At 36.9% G+C, this 14,058-nt stretch overlaps 1 protein-coding gene and 1 non-coding gene across 10 annotated transcripts in view; one reads left to right on the forward strand and one right to left on the reverse strand.

Moving 5' to 3' along the window:
• The window catches only part of CEP112 (centrosomal protein 112), a 490,180-nt gene that overhangs the window by 322,665 nt on the left and 153,457 nt on the right, over window positions 1-14,058 (reverse strand). The window lies entirely within an intron of this gene.
• On the forward strand, window positions 8,733-8,839 carry LOC114216336 (U6 spliceosomal RNA). The gene has a single exon (XR_003610758.1). It is a non-coding gene; the product is annotated as a U6 spliceosomal RNA (small nuclear RNA).

Raw genomic sequence — 14,058 nt, forward strand, 5'->3', positions numbered from 1 at the left:
AGAAAATAATGCTGCAATAAACAAAGGGGTGCATAAAAAAAAGATATTGTTAAAACCTTGTGTAGTAATGCACATTGCATTTAATTGGTAATTTCTATCATGATTTACAAATAAGAAAACATTGATGTATATTAAATATTAAGATTGGGGAAATGAGGAAATCTTCCAACTGGGTTCCAGTCCCACCACACTTGCTAGTAGTAAAACTAAATATCAAGAAAGGCCTCACTCAGTGTAAATCGACATGACAAACACATTGAGCGCCTAAATACTAAACTAGTATTTAGGAAGCTTCTCTCTTAATATAAATAAAATATCTGTCTTAATTTAAATAAAGAGATGATATTCATTTTAATGAGGGATACATTTTAATATCTACTAAAGTAATGAAGTAGACGTGAAAACTTTCAGCATTTGAAAAAGAGAAAGGTCTGCTTCTCACTAAGAACAGTATTCCTTTTACCATGATTCCAAAGTGTGTCCTGTAAGAAGCAAAAAAAAAAAAAAAAGACTTTGAAGATTATTTTTTCCAGTGGAACTAGTTGTGGGGCTGAGTATAACTGCATCACTCAAATGCCTTAAAGCAGGGCCTCCATGAAGATAAAAAGGTGGGAATAAAATTTGCTTTTTAGTTTTGATTTATTTATAAAATGCAGTAAATTTTCCTCGTCTGAGAATATAAAGCATAAAGAAAAAAGAAGCTGCATTCTTATACAACCACAAGCCAGCTCAGATTAAAGGATGTTCTGAAGTGCATGATTATTCCAAAAAGGCAATAAAATGTAGGAGACTAATAGACTACAATTTAGTATTTCTTGAGCTTTACAAGCTAACATTTATATGTACAGGCCAACCTTAATTTGAAAATCTTCCCTTTGCACATTTCTGTACCAGCACTTTTGATAATGATGGCAGTGATCCAACATATATTTATAAGGCTTCACATTACAGGATACTTCATTTGCTGCCAGCATAGCATCTCCACTGGAAACTCCAAGAAAAACAAAACAAAACAAAAAAAACTTCAAACAAGTCTGAAAACCAGCTAGAAGAGTCTCCATTCCCTTTCCAGCTGGGCTGGAAAACAAGACTTTCGAGCAGCTATATCATCTACATTCATGGCTGCTGATTGGCACTCGAGGTGATTAGAGTGAGTCAAAAACATGAAGATACAATTGACTTAAAAGTCACTAAAAATAATACCTTTCACTACGCATGATAAATGAAGGAACTTCTTTGGCCTCTTCTTCACATGACTGCTAGGACTAGGGGTCTCTGCTAAATTCTTATAAAAAAATGGTAAACACTGTGAACAACTAAACATTTGATACTTCAAGAGTCAGAAAGAAACATGCAGTTTAATGGAAAGTGGTATTCCTCTCAATATTGGAAAAATGACAATACTCCTCAATTGATCTACAGATTTAACACAATCACTGTCAAAATCCCATATGGGATTTTGCAGAAATTGACAAGTGGACCCTGAAATTCATATGGAAATACAAGGTACACAGAATTGGCAAAACAATCTCGAAAAAGAAGAACAAAGTTGGAGAACTCACATTTCCTGATTTCAAAACTTATTACAAAGCTAGATTAATCAAAACAGCATGCTACTGGCATAAGAAAAGACATATAAATCAATGGAATAAAGATTCCAGAAATAAACCCTTAGATCGATGATCAGTGAATTTTTGGCAAGGGTGCCAAGACAATTCCATGGAGAAAGAACAGTGCATACAGCAAATGGTGCTGGGACAACTGGGTATCCATTTATCTAAAAGAACAAAGTTGGATTCCTTCTTTATACAATACACAAAAAGTAACTCAAGATAAACCACAGACCTAAATGTTAGAGCTAAAAATATAAAGCTCTTAGAAGAAAACAGGAGTAAATTTGAGTGACCTTGAGCTAAGCAAAGCCTTCTTAGATATAATACCAGAAGCATAAAGAAGAAAATAAAATACAGATCAACAGCTTCAGCAAATTTAAAAACCTCTTGTGCTCCTAGGGATAGCATCAAAAGTGAAAAGAAAATCCACAGAAGAGGAGAAAATACTTGCCAGTCATATACCTGAAAAGAGACATATCAAGAATACATAAATAACACTTACAAATCGAGTGAAAAAAAATAAAGAACACAATTTAAAGACAGGTGAAGAATCTGAATAGATGTTTCTCCAAAGAAGATATACAGTTGGCCATAAACCCATGAAAGGTCACTCAATAGCATTAGTGATCACCAAAAAATGCAATTCCAAAACCACAATGAGATATCATTATACAACCTCTCCTATGGCTGTAATCAAAAGACAGATAGGAACAAATGTTGCCTGTTTTGTTCTGTTTTGTATTTACCCTCTGTGGGCTTTGTTTAGCTTCTTGAATCCATATAATTATGTCTTTCATAAGACTGGAAGATTTTGGCTACTATTTATTAAAATATTTAGCTTCTTATTCTATTCCCTCTACTTCTGTGACTCAAATATAATTTATACATTGTGATTGTCCTACAAGGTCCTGCAACTCCTTTTTTTAGTACATTTTTCTCTTTGTCCTCAGATTGGCTGATTTCTATTGATTTATCTTCAAGTTCATTGAATCTTCTTGTTCTCCACTCTGTTGTTATATTCCGCCCACATTTTAAATTTCAAATGTTGTATTTTTCACTGTTTTTCTGTTGAGATTTCCTAATTTCTCACTCGTTACTACCAATTTTTCTTAATGTCCTTGAGCGCAACTATAATAGCTACTTTAAATTTTTTATCTGCTAAACCTAGCATCTAATTCATCCTGAGGTGGTTTCCACTGATTATTTTCTTGAGAATAAATAAGTTATGTTACCTATTTCTTCTTATGTCGAGTAATTTTGGCTTGTATCTTTATGAATGAGACATTGTAGAGAGTGGATTCTGTTATTTTCCTCTGAATAGTATTAGTGGTATTAATAGTATTAATACAATTAATTTCAATTGTTTGTTTTTAGGAGGCAGTTAACTTGGCTGAATTCAAACTATAAATTATTGATGTCATTATGGTTTTGCAACTATATTTTTAATATATTGTAGACATATTTCTAAACCAATAAATGTAGCTTATCTACAAAAATAAAGCCTATAAATTCTGTCTCCTCTGTAGGTGACAAAAGTTCATATATAAACTCAGCTCTTTTAGTATTACCTGGGCTGCTTAGAGTTCTCTCCAACCATGCATGTTTCAGGGATCAGTCAGAAATACGGACCAAAATTATACAAAGAATTTGGGCTTCCTGTCCCGCTTCTTCACTTATTTCCTGGGTATCTCTCCATATTAGTTTGCCAGTGGTTGCCCCATTATTTCATCTGGTTCTTCAAGCACTATGATCACAGGTATCTACCCAAATTCTAATTATCCCATATGGCACCAAATGTGGAAGAACACTATAAAAATGGGAAACTCACCTTTCCTTCTTCTAAGTATGTACCTCCCTTCCACTATCTCTTTGTGTTGATTCATTCTCCAGGGCCATCAGGTAGTTGTATTTTATATTTTGAACAGAGCTTCTATTTGTGGGAGGATTAGTCTGATAGGAGCTTACTTGGCTATAATATAAACTGGAACCCTCCCCCCTTTTTTGTTGTTTTGACTGTCAGATTACTATTCATTCTTTAGGGGGTTCAAATGCCAACTCTTTGGATAGAATTGCTACCTACTTCTTTTGCCCTGTTAGCACTTTTTATATACTACTACTATAGCTTTTTTTTTTTTTTTTTTCCTGGGCTGGTCATAGTTTTATTGCTGGGTTTCAAGGAAGGGGCTCAAATCTACCCAATCTCCATCAGCTTGGCCACCAAGTCCTCCATGGTCTCCACCTTGACACCGGCTGTATGCAGGGGCCGGTCCTCCACATTAACCACAGAGAGCTTGGAGGTCAGGTCCACACTCAGGTCTCCTGGTTTGATGTCCTCAATCTTCTTGGCTTTCACAATGTTGGGCAATGTGGCATAACGGGGTTCATTGAGCCGTGGCAGGCAGCTTCAGGTGCAAGGTCTCCAGGCCCCCATCCAACTCCTGCTCCACTTTCACCTTGTCCCTTCCACTTTCACCTTGTCCCTTCTAGCGTCACCTGGGAAGTGAATGTGCCCTGTGGCCAGTCTAGAAATCCAGCTGTCATCCGCCCTGTTTGGTTACAGTCACAGCATTTTATATGTACCATTACAGTTGTTAATTTATACATTTATCTTTTCTAGGATAATGAAATCTCTTTGAAGCAAGGAGAATGGAGGATGTGGGGACACAACCGTGTCTTCCTCATATTTATATTATATACCTGGAGCATACTACATGTATAGAATAATTCAATATTTGTTTCATAAATTTATATTATATCATCTAGATAGAACCAGAGCAAAACCATGAAACATAACAAAGTCCTCAACCTCAGCACTACTGACATTTCTGGTCAGATAATTCTTTATTGTGGGGACCTTTTGGGTGCATTGTGCTATGTTTAGCAGCATCCCTGGCCTCTGCTCACTAGATCCCAGTGACAATGTCCCACCCCCAATTCTGACAACCCCAAAATGTCCATAAACATGCCAAAGATGCCCCAGAGGGGCAAAATCATGCCTGATTGAGAACCACTAGGTCAGAAAGTATGGTTCTTTATCAAATTCCATGGAGTGAAAGAAGCCTTAGGTATCCTTAGGTTTCTGGGTGTATGATTTTCAAACAAGGTTTAGGATACTGGTAATGGGGAATAACCCGAAATAAAGCAATTACCACCCAACTTCTTAGAGAATTCAATGCCATATAATGCTTATACATGACTAGAATGGCTCCATCACCAGGAATCTGCTTGTTCCTACAGCATGTGCCGTATAGGTGTTTTTGACCTAGAGAGAGAAGACTCAGATAATCCTAAACTGATGATGAAATGATTATGATAATGATGATGATGATATGCTTGCATAGCTCTTTACAGTTTATGAGTTTTTGCATGTATTTTCCCAACTAGGTATATATTTCTCTCTTTTTTAAAGACTTTATTTTTTATTTGAGATAGAGTGCATGAGTTGGGGGAGGGGCAGAGGGAAAGAAACAAGCGGACTCCCCACAAAGTGCAAGCCCAATATGGGGCTCAATCCCACATGACCTGAGCTGAGGTCAGACGCTCAACCGGCTGAGCCATACAGGCACCCCTAGATATATATTTCTAATGGAAAATTTTATTTCATTTTATTTTTTTAAAGATTTTATTTATTTATTTGTCAGAGAGAGAGAGGGGACAGATTGAGAGCACAAGCAGGGGAGTGGCAGGCAGGTAAGAAGCAGGCCTCCTGCAGAGCAGGGAGCCTGATGCAGGACTCAACCCAGGACCCTGGGATCATGACCTGAGCCAAAGGCAGACGCTCAACCAACTGAGCCACCCAGGTGCCCCTCTAATGGAAAATTTTAAAGAAGAAGTAAAAACTAATAGGGGCAAAACTGATAACTATAATTAATTAAGAGAGTATACTTTGCACGGTAATTATACTTAACGTATATAGATTTTTCAGTGTCAAGGAAGGAGTGTTTTGTAATTATCTAGTTGGACTGATGCCATGATTTGTTCCTTTACTTTATCAAATGACCTTTGATAGGTGGCAGAAGAGAGTGAATCTAGATATGAAAGGAAGAGAAGTAGTTAAGTCTTAAAAAGGCAAACTCTGAAAGGCAAAATGAATGACATCCAAAAATATCAAGTGGAGGAATAGTTCATATATGAACAAGAGATAAAAAGTTCTTGTTGCACAGAATGAAAGGGTGATTGTTGAGATTATCAGCATTATGGACATGATGTAGGGCAGATAGAGGTAATTCGGTAATGAAGTCCATGGAGCTATATATGAAAGTAGCTTGGTGTATCAGTTTCCTGTGGCTGCTGTAACAAATTACCACACACTGAGTAGTCTAAAACAATAGGAATTTATTCTCTCTTAGTTATGGAGGCCAAAAGTCTATAATCAAGGAGTCAGCAGCACTGCACTTCCTCTGGAAGCTCTAGGGGAGAATCTATTTCCTGACACAGCTTCTGGAGACTGTTGGCATCCTTGGCTTGTGACTATATCTCTCTCTGATGCATCTTCACATCACCTTCTCCTCTATGTCCCTTCTCCACAGTGTCTCTCTTATAAAGATGCTCATGACTGGCTTTAGGACCCACCTAGACAATCTCCTCATCTCAAGGTCTTTAACTCAGTTACATCTGCAGAGATCCTCTTTTTAAATAAAAACATTCACAAGTTCTAAAGATTAGGATATGGACATATCTTTTTGGGGGCCACCAATCAGCCCGCTACTCATGGGTTGATAAGGTATAGTCTACTTTCTGTTTTTGGGCTCTGGTAACAGCTCTAGATCAAACTTCTGCTCATCTCTGAAACACAGAAGTCTTCACTTCAAACACACTATATCAAAGAGCCCATGTGGAGTGACATAATCAAGATGGTGACATAAATCATTTCCAACTTCAGTGCCTTTCACCAGAAGACCAACCAGCAACTATCCATAGACTTGACACCACTGTGAAAATCCCAGACCCAAGGATATAAATGAAGCACCCCCATGGACCACAGAGCCTGAGATGGGTCACACCAGAAAGGTAAGAGGAGAGGTTCTACTCTGCATCACCAGCCACCCAAGCCAGGCCAGCATTACACTACACCACAGAGCCACCTGGTTTTTCCAGTGGAAAAAGGAGAGTCCAAGGTAGACATTCAGTTTCCCCAGTATTGCAGGACGCTCCCCAGAAACCCCACTACAGGAATCAAAACAGTATGGTACTGCAATTTAAAAAAACAAAAACACACCAATAGAACAAACTGAAAGCCCAGAAACAAATCCATGCATATACAGTCAACTAATATTTGACAAGAAAGCCAAGACTCTTCAATGGGGAAATGACAGTCTCTTCAATATATGGTGCTGGGAAAAATGGACAGTCACATGCAAAAGAATAAAACTGGGCCTCTATCTCTCCCCACTCACAAAAATTAACTCAAATGGGTTAAAGACTTAAATGTTAGGCCTGAATCTATAAAACTCCTAGAAGAAAACAGGATAAAAGCTCCTTGACATTGGTTTTAGCAATGATTTCATGAATATGACACCAAAAGCATAAGCAACAAAAACAAAAAGAAACAAGTGAGACTACATCAACCTGATGGCCAACAGGTACATGAAACAGTGCTCAGTATCACTCATCATCAGTGAAATGAAAATGAAAACCACAATGAGATATCACCTCACACCTGTTAGAACGGCCATCATCAAAAAGACAAGAGATAACAAGTGTTGGCGAGGATACAGAGAAGAGAACCCTTGTGCATTTTGGTGGGAATGTGAATTGGTGTAGCCACCATGGAAAACAGTATGGAGATTCTTTAAAAAATTAAAAAGAGAACTATCATACAATAGGCCTCAAATGTAATCACAAGGTCCTTATAAAAGGGAAGCAAGAAGGTCAAAGGAGAGACAAGGCATTATGAGAGAGGAAGCAATGGAGAAAAGACAATGCGATTCAGGGTCCCAAACCAAGGAATGAAGACAGCCTCCAGAAGACGGAAAAAGCAAGGAACGGATTCTTCCCTAAAACCTCCTGGCAAAAACCAGTCCTGACAAACCTTGATATTAGGACCTAAGTTTCATTTTGGACTTCTAATCTCCCAAACTGTAAAATAATAAATTTGAATTGTTTTAAGACACTATGTTTGCCGTATAGCAGCAATAGGAAACAACAACCAACAAAGCTAGTATGTAATATTCAAAAATTTAGAACACATCAAGGGCTCTCTGAGGTACTTAATATATGTAATATTTATAACTGCCTTAACAATGCTGTATGGACAAAAAAATCAGTCAGGAATTCAACAAATTTGAAAGTTAAATCAGGCAAAGAAAAAAAAATCCATAGGTTAAATTTTGTTACAGTCTTCAAGCATTTCAAGTTTCTGTGTTTGCTCTGTTACTTCACTCCTTCCAGGTAATGTCACCAGGTTTAAAAAAAAAAAACAACAACACCTAAAAAGCCAAGTTATTTCTTCCCAAAGGGCATATTTACATTTAATAGTGGCAAATTTAGATGAGATAGGACCTGGGGTAAAACTCTCCAAAGACTATCCAGTTAGTTCTCGATATTCCCCTTGACCAAGATGCATCTGCCCAAACATGCAAACTCTGAGTGTGGTTAAGTGCAGGGAATCAGTATGGTTAGGAAATAAAATTTCTGGAGATCAATGAATGACGGCTAAGACTTACAAAAGGAAAAAGTGACCATGACAAGTTTTGTTTTTTGAAAGTAAGTTCATAAGACTAGAAGCTGGCACAGAAAAGAAGTATGCAATGGATAATGAGGAACGAGGTGCTGTTGAAAACTCCACGGCACCCCAGGAATTATGAAAGTCTGAAGAAGAATGCCAATTCACAGCTTTTTATGGAAAAGTTTTAAGGCCCTATAAGGAAATGATGCTGCCATGCATTTCTGCACTCCTCATATCAAAGACATGTATCACAATTTTGAAACCTAGTGTGGTGTGCATGGTGCTAGTCCAATTCAAAATACACAAGGACAGGGGTGCCTGCTTGGCTCAGTCAGTAGAGCATGTCACTCTTGATCTCAGGGTTGTGAGTTTGAGCCCCATGTTGGGTGTACGGATTACATAAAAATAAAATAAAATCTTTTAAAAATATATTAGCCAAAATACACAGGACAGTGCTCACTTTGGCAGCACATACACTAGAATTGGAACGATACAGAGAAGATTAGCATGGCCCCTGCACAAGGATGACACACAAAATACACAGGGACAAAGTGCTTTCCTGAGTCACACAGTAGGCCACATATAAGATAATCATATAATCACTGAAGTCTAAAAACCAAATACAAAGGGGAGTAAGTCAGAGGGGGAGACGAACCAGGAGAGATGATGGACTCTGAAAAATAAACTGAGGTTTCTAGAGGGGAGGAGGGTAGGGGGATGGGTTAGCCTGGTGATGGGTATTAAAGAGGGCACATTCTGCATGGAGCACTGGGTGTTATGAACAAACAATGAATCATGGAACACTACACCAAAACAAATGATGTAATATATGGTGATTAACACAACAATAAAAAATTAAAAAAAAAATAAAAACCAAATACAAAATTATGTTTAAAATGTCCATAGCAAACCTGAGAAGACTGTTTTCCATTCTTCTTCTTCCTTTTTAGAAGAACATAGTATTTTGAGTTTACAACAGTCATCTAACCTTCTATTAACTCATTCATCAAAAATTGGTTAAGACTGGGGCACCTGGGTGGCTCAGTCGTTAAGCGTCTCCCTTCGGCTCAGGTCGTGGTCCCAGGCTCCTGGGATCGAGGCCCGCATCGGGCTCCCTGCTACGCGAGAAGCCTGCTTCTCCCTCTCCCACTCCCCCTGCTTGTGTTCCCTCTCTCACTGTGTCTCTCTCTGTAAAATAAATAAAAAAATCTTTAAAAAAAATTGGCTAAGACCTACTGTGTGTTAACCACTAACTAATATTAAGGCACAAAGCTATATGAGAAACCTGTCTAAGAAGACACCATCAGGTAAAGGAAAAAAAAATATGTAAGTACCAAATATTGTAACAGAGGTTTAAACACAGTGTCTTGAAAAACAGAAGAGGGTTCAGAGGGATTTCATTCCACTCCATTCAGGAAGAGATGGATCTGTAGGAAACAGATCTCTACTGTAGGAATCCCCATCCTATTACGGTAAATCAGAACAACCTTCTTAGAAGCCCCTCAGGGACAAGTGGGCTTACATACAGCAACAGTAAACAGAGAACAAAGAAAGCCAGCAGTTGAGTGGTGGGGGGTGGGAGGGATGGGGTGGCTGGGTGACATTGGGGAGGGTATGTGCTATGGTGAGCGCTGTGAATTGTGCAAGACTGTTGAATCACAGATTTGTACTTCTGAAACAAATAATGCAACATATATTAAGAAAAAAGAAAAAGAAGAAGATAGCAGGAGGGGAAGAATGAAGGGGAGTAAGTCGGAGGGGGGGATGAACCATGAGAGACGATGGACTCTGAAAAACAAACTGAGGGTTTTAGAGGGGAGGAGGGTGGGGGGATGGGTTAGCCTGGTGATGGGTATTAAAGAGGGCACGTTCTGCATGGCACACTGGGTGTTATGCACAAACAATGAATCATGGAACACTACATCAAAAACTAATGATGTAATGTATGGTGATTAACATAACAATAAAAAATTAAAAAAAAAAAAAGCCAGCAGTTCCCACCACAATCCTGGCTCAAAGAGGATAGCATTGATAGAACCATGGGCAAACACACAAATGATGCCCCTGTGCTAAACCAGCTAGAGCTTTTTCTCTTGATACTAGGGGAAACACTCAAAAAGGATATGGTAGCCGTATAAAGAAGTGCTATGGAACTCTCTTCTGACAAGGACCTTGTATTGTCAATGATTGAGGCTTCCCCTGCAGGCTCTGCCCCCAGAGCCAGACTCCAGTCTTGAAGAACCATGATTGGTTTTGAAGCATGTTACCTATGAGTAAGAATGAGGAATCTTCTTCAGCTACACAAAATCTCTTAAAATTATATGGATTTCAGCTAGGAGATCCACAAATTTCTTGACGTCAACTGGATTTGAATCATGATTTAAAAGAACTGATCCTGGCATCAACCTCCTACCCTGTATTTTCAGCAAGTTAGTCGTGTTCTAGGAGCTGAGGCTAGGGTCCTGGCAGCAAATTTTGAGACCTGTTTGGTCAGATACCTATAGAAAGTCCAGAAGTATAAAAATGGATCCAATCATGGAGAAATTATAGTCTGATTAAGGGGGAAAACACACACAAAAAAATCAAGTAGTAGTGTTATATTATATATATTATATATTCTAAGTGCCAAGGGAACATGACAAATGGAAAAAGAGAGAATCTGTATAAAAAACCAGTCTCAGAAGATCAGAAGATTTGTGTGTAAAGTATAAAAAAAAAGCAATGTGATGACATGTTTTTGCAGTTTAAAGTTTTATGTATTCATTTTGTGCTAAACTAACTTCTGCCTATAATACAGGCCTATAAATAAATGAAAAGAACTCTACCCCAGCAAATAAAAGAGCAATTGAAATATTCATGGTAAAGTAAGAAAACCTTGAGAAAATGATCCTTAAAGATAAAACAGCTATGGTGGATAGTGAAGAAAAATTCCTTTAAAATCTTTAAACTTCAAAAAAATCCCAAATCTAATGTTTCCTTTTATGTTTCCTATATTTAAGAAATCACTGATTAAAAGTTCCATATATAAATTATTTATCATACATGCAAAGCTACATACATACCCACCAGTACAGCTTACTTTATAGGCAGGAATGTATCAGTAAATAATAAGGAGAGACATGTTCATCCTATAAAATGACAAAGCCTAAATACATTGAAATAGGTGCAGGACCACTTCCTGTTACTAGGGAGAGGAAAAAGGCAATGTGAAGTCATTCAAGCAGAATAATAAGTAAACCAAAGCCAGATCAAAGGAATATAGAAGAAAGGCTGAAACATGAAGCTGAAATATTTATTTCCTTCAAAACATCATCCATGCCTTGTCCCTGGGCAGTTCGATATTTCAAAGTAGCTGGAAAATATTCTCACTTACATTCATCACTATGCACAAGTAGATCAAATTTTAAGTAGGCAAATTTTCTCTTTATTTACTAAACATAAATGCAATATTTATCACTGAGAGAAGTTTTTCTGCTTATCAGAAATGATTTTTAAATTATGTGAAATAATTTTAAAGACCTAATAGACACTTTTCAGTACTTCCAGTGGATGAAGCTGCTACAAATTATAACATTCATGGTGTAAACATAATTTTTAATGCCTTCACAAATGATGAAATAAACATTTATTGAGTGTTTATTATGCTCATTGGTTTAGAGCAGTTCCTGTACTATTTCATTTCATTTTTATGCTGATAAGAAAATTATCATTTATTTTTTTCACCAATGAAATCAAGGAAGTTTAGAAGAGTTTAGTGATTTGCCCAACTATTTACAGAATCAATGGCAGAATGAGAAATTAAAGCAGCCCATCTGCTTCAAAGTCCAAAGTCATTCTACTACAACTATATCATGCTATTTCTTTAAACCTGTATGTATGTATGTGTGTGTGTACACACACACACACACACACACACATATATATAACTAAATCACCATTTGATGCTAATTGGTTAAACTTACAAGTAGGTCCTTACTATGATTTATCCTCACACAACACAAATATTTGCATATTAACCACTTTCAGAACATTTGAAAGCTAAAATATTTATCAAGTATTTCCTTAACACCTCTTGTATCTGTGCTTGGTGCTAAAAATACAAAAATAATCAACATCTCTGCATCCAATATAGAAAAGAAGACACACTCTACACTATTTTCAGTATGATAAAAGCCACACAATAATATGAACATAATAAGATGAGCCAAAAAGGACCAGAGGAATTCATTGTGCCTAGGGTAAAATAGAAAAGCTTCATAAAGGGCATGTCATTTGGTAAGATCATCACAAAGAATGTTAAAGAGGTGTAACATATACATATATATGTTTAACTATATATTAAAATGTAAATGTATATTAAAATACATATTTTTATTTGATATTTGTAAAATATCTTTTATTTTCCTCCTTACCATCATACTTTCCATGAAAAGAGCAAATCTCCACCAGAAGATTCTTATTTATTTCAAGGGAAAGAAGAACATGGTAGAGGTAAGAGATTTCTAAAGATAAAGTTTTGTTTCAGATAAAATATGCAACCACTTCTGCTGATTATAAAAAGCACTCACTCTAAGTTCGTAAAAGTGTATTAGCTGGATTAATGTTAATTTTAAGAAACCAATTCTTATTTAGAAACATATTATCACCCATGTTTCACTGACCATTTCTCCCTACCTCATACTACATTTTTCCAAAGGCTCCAGTGGTTATCTTATATGTGCTTAGCAATAAGTTCAGTCACTATTAATGTGCTACCATGTGCTGTTCATTAATTCATTTACCATTAATGTGTTAAGCACCCATTATGTGCCAGGCACCCTTGCTAGTGTTCAGAAAACATCAGTGAACTAATCACACCCAGTTCCCACACTAAGGGAGCTTTCAGTCTAGCAAAGAAAAAAGGACATTGAATTAATACAAATGAGAACAATGAGGATTCAATTCAATGACAAAAAAAGAAATATGGAATATTAAGGGTTTATATTACAGTGTTAAAAACTTTAAATAGGAATTAGGATGAAAGAAAGTGATGTTAAAGTTAACTGAATTTGTATGTCGATTATACCTCAAGAGAAAGTAACATTTTTTTAATGGAAAAAAGAAGTTAACTGAAGGATGAGGAGGACTGGATAAAAGAAAATGCAGAGTAAGAGTATTCCAGCACAAAGGATAACAAATGAAGAAGCTGCAAGAGAGAAGACTGTGGCTAAATCAGGGAAGAGAACAGGGGCCGAGATCACAAGGCAGGGAACAGAGAGAGAAGAGCCTGTGATAAGGCTGAGAAGTACCCTGTCATACTGAAACCTAGAGACAGAACTTTCATGGCTTTGTAGAAAAACTACATTGTGTGAGATGAAAAACATAATGGCTGGGATTACAGGCATTGCTAAAAAAAAGTTCGTGAACTTGAAGACTTAGCAGTGGAAACTAACCAAAACAAAGCACAGAAAGAAAAACAGAATAATAAAAAACAAAGCATTGGTGACAACTGTCAGCACCTAATATTTGTGTACTTAGAGTCCTTAAAGGAAAAGAAAGATGCGGACAGAAAAACATTTGAAGAAATTATGGCCAAAAGCTTTCCAAATTTAATTAAAATTATAAATCTACAGATCCAAGAACTCAAAGAACTCCAGCCATAAGACAAATAAAACTACATGAAGGCACAACATAATCAATTTGTCCCAAAACCAGTGACAAAGAAAAAAAGAATCTTGAAAACAGCCAGTAAAAAGACAAGTCCAGAGGAATAAAAGTAAGGATAGCTGCAGATTCCTG

This window comes from Eumetopias jubatus, unplaced genomic scaffold (assembly GCF_037043125.1).
Source record: "Eumetopias jubatus isolate StellerSeaLion01/CBP00866 unplaced genomic scaffold, mEumJub1_p1.0 scaffold_10, whole genome shotgun sequence".
NCBI classification, from domain to species: Eukaryota; Metazoa; Chordata; class Mammalia; order Carnivora; family Otariidae; genus Eumetopias; species Eumetopias jubatus.